Source organism: Ailuropoda melanoleuca, chromosome 4, assembly GCF_002007445.2.
Source record: "Ailuropoda melanoleuca isolate Jingjing chromosome 4, ASM200744v2, whole genome shotgun sequence".
NCBI lineage: Eukaryota > Metazoa > Chordata > Mammalia > Carnivora > Ursidae > Ailuropoda > Ailuropoda melanoleuca.
Genome location: NC_048221.1, coordinates 92,751,389 through 92,760,592, shown reverse-complemented (window position 1 = coordinate 92,760,592; position 9,204 = coordinate 92,751,389).

The window sequence follows — 9,204 nt, the reverse complement described above, 5'->3', positions numbered from 1 at the left end:
CCCCAGGCCCTTCTCTTGACAGGCCCGCTTCGGCTGCGTTCCTCATTGGGCACCCTAAATAATGCCCCGCCCCTGGCCTTGTCCGATTGGGGAAAAGCGTTACGGCCCCGCCCCCTAGGGTCCGCTCCTCTCTCTGGTTGGTCACGCTTGACAAGGCCCGGGATCCACCCCCTCTTTCCAATTGGCGACAGGATTCGCAACTCCGCCTCGTGCTCCTTCCCTGTTTTCCATTGGTTCTATACCGACAACCCCCTTTTGCTTTGTTAGTATTGGCCCAGAGCTACAGAAAGCGAGCCACTTTGCCTATCTCCCATTGGTGGAGCCGGCTGAAACCTCCCAGCTACGATGACGTCACCTTTCTCCGAGCCCAGCGAGCCCTGAGTGGCTGGTGATCAGCGGCGCCGCTACTCCTCCCCTGATCTGACATTGGCTGGGGGGGCTGACCAGGGCGCCGGCGCTGATTCACCGGCCGCCGCGGAGCTCGGTTCCATCTGGCCCATCCCGACCCCGCCTCGGACCTGTTGCCTGGACCTGTCCCCGGGGAAAAGTTCCGAGGGCCTGCCGGGTATCCCTCAAGTGGAAGGCTGACACCGCGCGTCGCCTGGGCGCTCTGCCCCGCTCGGGTTCCGGGCCGGAGCCCTTCGCCTGGCGGCCACGGTCCCAGAGATTCCAGGCTTCCCGGGACCTGGGCGCCTGTGGGCCCCGCCGCGAATCCGCCTGAAGAGAGAGCACTGCCGGCAACCTGGTGGGCCCGGGGCTCTCGCGGGCGCCACGTGGCTGTGGGGCTTGAAGGAAAAAGCTTGGCTCGCGTTGAATGCTCGCCGCCCAGCGTTCTCTCCTCAAAGCGGTGGAATCGGGCGGCTGTTTACAGAACTGCGCGTCTCTAAAGGCACTCCCCACCCCTACCCCAAGTGCAGGTATACTCACTCCCTCACGCGAGGGGGTGCTTTAATAGCTCAAAAAATGACTGCGCCTACAGAATGACTGGCGTTGAATCCTCATTTTCTTTGACCTAAATCTCGTTCAGGGTCTTTCCTTCCCTTTTAATTCTAGATGAAAACATTTAAAAAAATTATTCCTCTGTTCAAGTCTATAAATGGTGTTTGTGTGGGGGGTGGTACCAATATAAATATATAGAACTAAAAATTTAAGGATTATTTCCTAAACCTCTCAAGATTTTTGAGATGAAAGCTAGCTATCCTGAGACCCAAGTTACATTGTTAATATACTGACGTCTCCATTTTTAAAAGGAGGGGGAAAAATGTCTTGGTAAGCTTTAACATACTTCGTAAAGCTTTTTTAAAAAGTTTACTGTTGGCAATATGTGAAAATAATAGCTTACTGTGTATCACCTGCATTATCACTAATCCTCAATATAACCCCATTAGATAGGATAATTACATTCTGAACACGAGGAAACAGACCCAGAGAAGCTAAATGACTTTCCTTGTCATCCATTTAGCCAGAGATGGATACTGAACCTTATCTGTTTCGCCTAGAGCCCATGCTACTGCCTTAAACAAGAGTTAAGAAAGATTTCCAGACTGAGTCACAAACACTGACACTCAAACACTGGGGGGAAAGGAAAAAAAACATGTAAATGTAATCATGATGGGAATTTTTTAAACGTGACCTTTTTAGTGGTTGACAAATTCATTAAAATTAAAGTCAACAGAATGAACAAGTAGAATAAATGTAGTAAACCATGCCTGACATATAGGAAACATTTTCTGGTTTTAATGGTTAATTGAATCTAAAAGCTTATTCTTTATGAAAGCTAATACACTGAAGATAAAGGTTTTCAAGAAAGCACGAAGAGTCAGAAAGGAGAATGGGGATATAACTTTTTTAAAAATTAAGACAGGTTTGTTTAATATTCCAAATGAAGGTCTATATGATTATCCATTAATCAAAAGTAAACTTCAAAACCTGGCTCTTAAAAAAAATCCCTTTTACAACCAGTTTACAATGTAATTATTACTACATATAACATTTCTAACAAGTTTTTTTTTTTAAATATTTCATTTATTTATTTGAGAGAGAGAATACAGGAATGGGGGGAGGGGCAGAGGGAGAGGGAGAAGCGGACTCCCCGCTGAGCAAGGAGCCCCATGTAGGACTTGATCCCAAGACCCTGAGATCATGACCTGAGCCAAAGGCAGACACTTACCTGACTGAGCCACCCACGTGGCCCATTTAATGAGCGTTTTTTAATTGCAAGTTATTTGTAAAAAAAAAATTTGAAACTCATAAGGAAATGAATACAATTCTACTGAAGTACTAAAACTGACAATAGTAAAAACACTTCATTATCTTAAATTTGACTTTACATACTTTTATATTTCGAACATTCAGCATATTTCTTTATTCTTTCTCTCTTATCCTCAACTTTTTTTTAGCCCAGTCTTATTTCAATACCATGATCCTTCCCCTTGAATCAATGTGATTGAAAATCACTACATAAAAAGGAAAAAAGGTGGTCAGAAGTAGCAAATTAATAATAAATACCAAAGGGTTTATCTTTAAAAAAAATTTTTTTTTAAAGACTTTATCCTTAAGTAATATCTACACCCAACATGGGACTTGAACTTACAACCCCAAGATCAAAAGTTGCATGCTTTTCCAACTGTGCCAGCCAGGTGCCCACGAACAGGTTTATCTTAAACCATGGATAAAATACTAAGTTATATAACAATCACAGAATCAGATGAAAGAATGGACCCTTTCTATTCCCTGGTGGTGGTGGTGCAAGAAATTATCAATTAGCCAGTAACACCAACTAGGAAATAGTATCATGAATTTTAAAGGGTATTTGGTGCCATCTGCTGGAGATCAAGTAGTATAAAACAATGATTTTGTTTTGTTTTTCTAGATATTTTACACAAATGTACACAATGTCTAGTTAAGATAATCTAAAAGTACAGGTTTTTTTTTAAAAAGATTTTATTTATTTATTCGACAGAGATAGAGACAGCCAGCGAGAGAGGGAACACAAGCAGGGGGAGTGGGAGAGGAAGAAGCAGGCTTATAGGGAAGAGCCTGATGTGGGGCTCGATCCCATAACGCCGGAATCACGCCCTGAGCCAAAAGCAGACGCTTAACCGCTGTGCCACCCAGGTGCCCCTAAAAGTACAGGTTTTTAAGAAAGAAGTAAAAATCCTAAAACAAAGTATAGCACCTAGTGCCTCAAAGGCATTATAAAAGCACTGACCACTAGGCACAAACCCAAAAATAAAAAATGGGAATTTCAGAATGTTTGAACCTAAATTCTGTGACCAGAATTTTAAATAAAAAGTTATGCATGAATATGGGCTGTCCAAAAATAGTTCACATTTTTAAGCAGGCAGCAAGATAAACTAATAGAATTGGGAAGGAGGAAGAAAATGCTGAAAATGGGGAAGCATAAACACAGAAGATACTATACTTGTTATAATCTTTACTGCATCTTTTAGAAGGCTAAGACCCAGCCTCCTTCCTTTGCGGGGCTTATGTTCCAGGAAGGCATATAAATGGCAATGCCAAATGGCAGGTTCATTAAATGCTATGGGAACTGTGATAGAGAGAGGCCTCTTCAGTGAATCCCTCATGGCAGGAAGACTACTATTGTATTAAAACCCTTAAATGCCTAAAAAGTTCCAAACTGTGAGAATTAAAAAAAAAAACAACCCTATTTGTAACTGAACTTGACAGCTAACCACTATGACATTAAAATGAATTTTGTTTCTGAGGAATTGATTTTATTCTTTGAAGTATAAGAATCAGGACCGAAATTTGCTACTTTCTAATACTGATCCCCTTCTTTGTGGCTACTTTGGATGCTCTGTTATCATGGTATTATTGGGTGATCTAGTATAATGATATAAGCTTTAAAAACCTTTAAAAATGCTGCTTTCCAAAAATGAGTTACTCGAATATTTGTAATTTTAAAAACAGCAATAGCTAAACAACCAGTGGTAGTACATTCCAGAAAACACTATGGTAGCAGTTAAAAAAGGAGAGGTATATATATTGGCATGGAAAGATCTCCAAGGTAGTATTGAGTAAACAAGCTGTAAAATGTTCCTATAGCATATTATTTATGGAAAAAAAAAAAAAGCCCAAACCATGTACTTTGCTCGTTTGCAACTTGGTGACATACGTAGGTACATAGGCAAAGGTCTGGAAGGATACACTGCGAAGGATTCAAAGTGAAGAAGCGGTAACAGGACCAGGACTGTAGGTACTGTTCAAAAGGGGTTTAGCTTTGTCATGATGTTTTAAAATTTTTACAGGAAAAATGTGTCCATTTATTACTTGGGTAACTAAAGGTTAACATAAAGATCAAAGGAAGTGGTTACGTGAAAAAAAGGTTACTGAACTATCTTCATGGATTGAGCAGATATTTTTGGGTGCTTTACTCTGTGCCAGGCACTGTGTGGTGCTGGGGCTACAGTATTAAACAAGACAGAAGCCCCAGTTCTCAGAGCTGGACGTCTAGTGGAAGAACCAGATTGTAGTAAATGAACACAGTATGTCAGGCAGTGATAATTGCTATTAGGAAAAGGAAACTTTGCAGACCATATGAAGAAACTAGAAGCTTCACATATGCTGGTGGGAATGTAAAATAGTGCAGCTGGTTTTGAAGACAGTTTGACAGTGCCTCAAAAAGTCAAACATTAATGTATGAGCCAGCAATTCACTCCTAGTCATATACCCAAGAGAACTGAAAATATGTTCATACAAAAACTTGTATACTAATGTTCATAGCATTCTTTATAAAAGCCAGAAAGTGAAATACAAATGCCCATCAACTGATGAATTATAAAAATGTGTTAGATTCACAGACTATTAATTGACCATAAAAAAGGAACGAAGTACTGACACATGCTACAATATGAACAAACCTTGAAAACATTATGTTAAGTGAAAGAAGCCAGATATAAAAGGCCATATACTGTATGATTCTATTTATATGAAATGTCTAGAATAGGAACATCTTTAGAGACAAAATGTGCATTAGTGATTTCAGGGGTGGGGAATGAGGGTGGCAGGGAGGGATGAAGAGTGACTGTTAACTGGGTATGGGGACTCTTTGGAGTGATGAGAGTATTTTGGAATTAGATAGTGGTGATATATAACTGAATATACTGAATATACTAGGGGCATCTGGGTGGCTCAGGTCATGGTCCCAGGGTCCTGGGATCGAGCCCCGCATCAGGCTCCCTGCTCAGCGGGGAGCCTGCTTCTCCCTCTCCCTCAGCCTCTCCTTCTGCTTGTGCTCTCTCTCAAATAAATAAATAAAATCTTAAAAAAAAGAAAAAAACTGAGGGGTGCCTGGGTGGCTCTGTCAGTTAAGCATCTGTCTTTGGCTGGGGTCATGATCCTGGGGTCCTGGGATCGAGCCCTGCGTCCGGCTCCCTGCTCAGTGAGGAGTCTGCTTCTCCCCCTCCTTCCCGCTCATGCTCTCTCTATCTCTCTCAAATAAATAACATATTAAAAAAAATAACTGAATAAACGAAAACCCACTGAAATGGTACCACTGTAAAAGGGTGAATTTTATGGTGTGTGAATTTTATCTCAATTTTTTAAATGTTAAAAGTGAAGCAGGGTAAAGGCATAGAGAGGGAAGCAGGGTTGCTATTTTGAGTAGGATGGTCAGGAATGACCTTATTTTGAGCAGAGACATAAAGCTACCCATGCAAATCGGGGTGGAAGTCGGGAGTAGGATGGAACATTCCAGAAGGAAGAGCAAGTGGGAAGACTCTTGAGGTAGATTCACACATGTTCTCAAGGGAACAGCAAAGTTAGCAGCATGGCTAAAGGCAGCAGCGAAGGGGGTGAAACCGTGGGAAGCCAGAGTTCAGACTGTACAGGGTTGAACACTACAGTAAGGACTGTACTTTATTCCATTTTTAAAAAGATTTCTTATTTATTTTAGTGAGAGAGAGAGAGAGAGTGAGTGAGAGTGAGTGCATGGGGGCGGGATGACAGAGGGAAAGAGAGAATTCCAAGCAGTCTCTGCAGTGTGGAGCCTGATGCTGGACTCGATCTCATGACACTGAGATCATAACCTGAGCTGAAATCATGACCTGATGCACATTTTAAAAGGTTCACCTCTGCTGCTGGGTGGAGAGTAAACTAAGGCAGCAAGAGAGGCTACTGCAGCAGTCCAAGCAAGAGAGATGACTTATGTTAGTTTAGGAGGTAAGTGGTCAGAGATTCAATGTCTATCAAATCACCATGATGTATACTTTAAATATCTTTTTTTTTTTTAAAGATTTTATTTATTTATTTAACAGAGAGAGACAGCCAGCGAGAGAAGGAACACAAGCAGGGGGTGGGAGAGGAAGAAGCAGGCTCCTAGCAGAGGAGCCTGATGTGGGGCTTGATCCCAGAGCACCGGGATCACGCCCTGAGCCGAAGGCAGACGCTTAACGACTGTGCCACCCAGGTGCCCCATACTTTAAATATCTTAAAATTTTATATGTTAATTATACCTCAGTAACCCTGGGGAAAAAAGCAGCAGCTGGATTCAAAATATACTCTGAGGTTACAGCCAAAAAGTTTGCTAATGAATGTGGGGTATGAGAAAAAGAGGAGTCAAGAATGACCCTAAAGATTTTGGTCTGAGCAAAGGAGTGAAAGGATGGGTCATTTACTGAGATGGGGAAAGCGTCAGAGAAGATTGGGCAGGGAAATGACAACTCAGCCAACCTTAACTTTGAGGTGCCTAATAATCTAGGCACATAATTGCACAATTGCACAAGTCTGCAATTCAGTAAAATGGCCAGGCTGGAAGTATAAATTTGAGAGCCATGGCGGAAGATGTCCGAAGCCACACTGAAGACTCACTAAGGAAGAGAAAGGAGAGTCCAGGAATGAAACCCCAGAGCACTCCAACATTTAGATACTTAGAAACAGAAGACACGGTACAATTTATGTCTGAGACATAGCAGCTTATTAGAGGAAGACAAAGATACTCCATATTTGTTCTTACGGAACCAGATGATCTGATGGATAAAACTTCCTTTAAACCAGGACTTCCCAGGGCGCCTGGGTGGCTCAGTTACTTCAGCATCCGACTCTTGATTTTGGCTCAGGTCATGATCTCAGAATCGTGAGACTGAGTCCTGTGTTGGGCTCTGCACTCAGCAGAGTCTGCTTCGCCCTCTCCCTCTGCTCCTCTCCCTTGCTCATGCTCTATCTCTTAAAATAAATAAAAAATCTTAAAAAAAATAAACAAACAAAAACAAGACTTCCTTTAGGATCGTAGGTGTCTTATCTCTGGCTTTTCAGATGTCTTCCTCTTCATTTCTTGGTGTTAGCTCATGGAGAGCAAACCTATTGACCTACAAGGTATTCTCATGATATTTCTTTATAAAGTATGCTGCTTTGAGGATCTCGAGTCAAATCTCTATTAACACCACACTAAAATGACAATCCAAAAATCTATAATTTGATCTTGACTGTATTATATTATCCCAGAAGTTTTAGCTTCCTTATTAAAACCACAGTTGGATCTGCCTTCCTTAAGTGTGCACAAATGGGGTCAGAATAGGCCTTATCTGGGTAATTTAGAGACATGCAGCTCAGTTGGCAAAAACGCCAAGCAAAATAATGTCACCTGGGGGCAGTGACACTTGTGCAATGGGTACTACAAGTTGTGCAACTGATGTAGCATAAATCCCACTATTTTCTGCTTTTACGGTCTGAATAGCTTCAGCTTTTTCATCTGGGAAATGGAGCTAATAGTACCTGCTCTATCTCACAAGGTCTAAATAAACCAAGGTGCTCTGTGCACTGTATTATTATGCAATGCAGTCACACCACTATTATCTTCTTTATAGGAAATGAATCTGCCAGGAAAGTTTCTAAAGAACTACAATAGGTGGCCAAATTCAGATGCAATAAGGATTTAAAATCCAGCTAAAAATGCTTGTAAAATCATTTCCATATAAGGATAGTGATTGTAGAATTCTTTTTTTAAAGACTTTATTTTTTTAAAGTAATCTCTATACCTAATGTGGGGCTCTAATTCATAACCCCAAGATCAAGAGTCACATGCTCCAATGAATGAGCCAGCCAGGTGCCCCAAAATTTTTAAAAATAGTGAAAGACTTAAAAAAAATGAGTGCCCATCAATAAGGACTATTAACTTACAGTCCATCCTTTAAGGAACTGTAACTGCTGCCCTTAATAAATAGAGGCAGTTTTACATGTACTGATAAGAAACAATCTCGGGGCACTTGGGTACATCAGTTGGTTAACTGTATGACTCTTGATCTCAGCTCAGGTCTTGATCTCAGGGCTGTGAGTTCAAGCCCTGCACTGGACTCCATGCTAGGTGTGAAGCCTACTTAAAAAAAAGAAAAGAAAAAGAAACAATCATAAGATGTACTAGTAAATAAAAAAAGGACAGGTGCTGAATAGTGTGTAGAGTCTGCTTACATTTGAATAATAAAGACATGTACACATATATGTTTGTGTATATATGGAATATCTCTGAAAGGATGCACAGCTTTCACTATATATCCTTTGTTCTGTGTTTGTATTACTTACTCAAAAATAAAGTAAAATAAAATCTAACCACAGAGCCTCAAATATCAGCAAGATATGAAACAGAATGAGTAGTGGTTGTTATCTTCAATATAAAAAAGGCTTCCCTCAACTAAGAAAAAGAAAAGCTTGCCAAAAGACAAGTGGATCCAAGATTTGGAATTAGCATTTCACAAGAATATATATATATGGCTAACACATTTTTTAAATGTTCATCATCCTTAGAAACTGAACAAATTAAAACCGAATGCTATTTTATGCACCAGATGAGAAATTAAAAAAAAGTATTACACCTGACATTGGTTCACATACATGAAATCAGAATGCTCACACTTGGGGCGCCTGGGCGGCACAGCAGTTAAGCGTCTGCCTTCGGCTCAGGGCGTGATCCCGGCGTTATGGGATCGAGCCCCACATTGGGCTCCTCCGCTATGAGCCTGCTTCTTCTTCTCCCACTCCCCCTGCTTGTGTTCCCTCTCTCGCTTGGCTGTCTCTATCTCTGTCGAATAAATAAATAAAATCTTTAAAAAAAAAAAAAAAAAAGAATGCTCACACTTTACTGGTGAGAGTTGGTTGTTACCCTTCTGGCCATACATGTATCAAAAGCCTTAAGACACATAAACACACCCCTTTATCTCACCCAGCAATGCCACATCTAAGAATGGAACC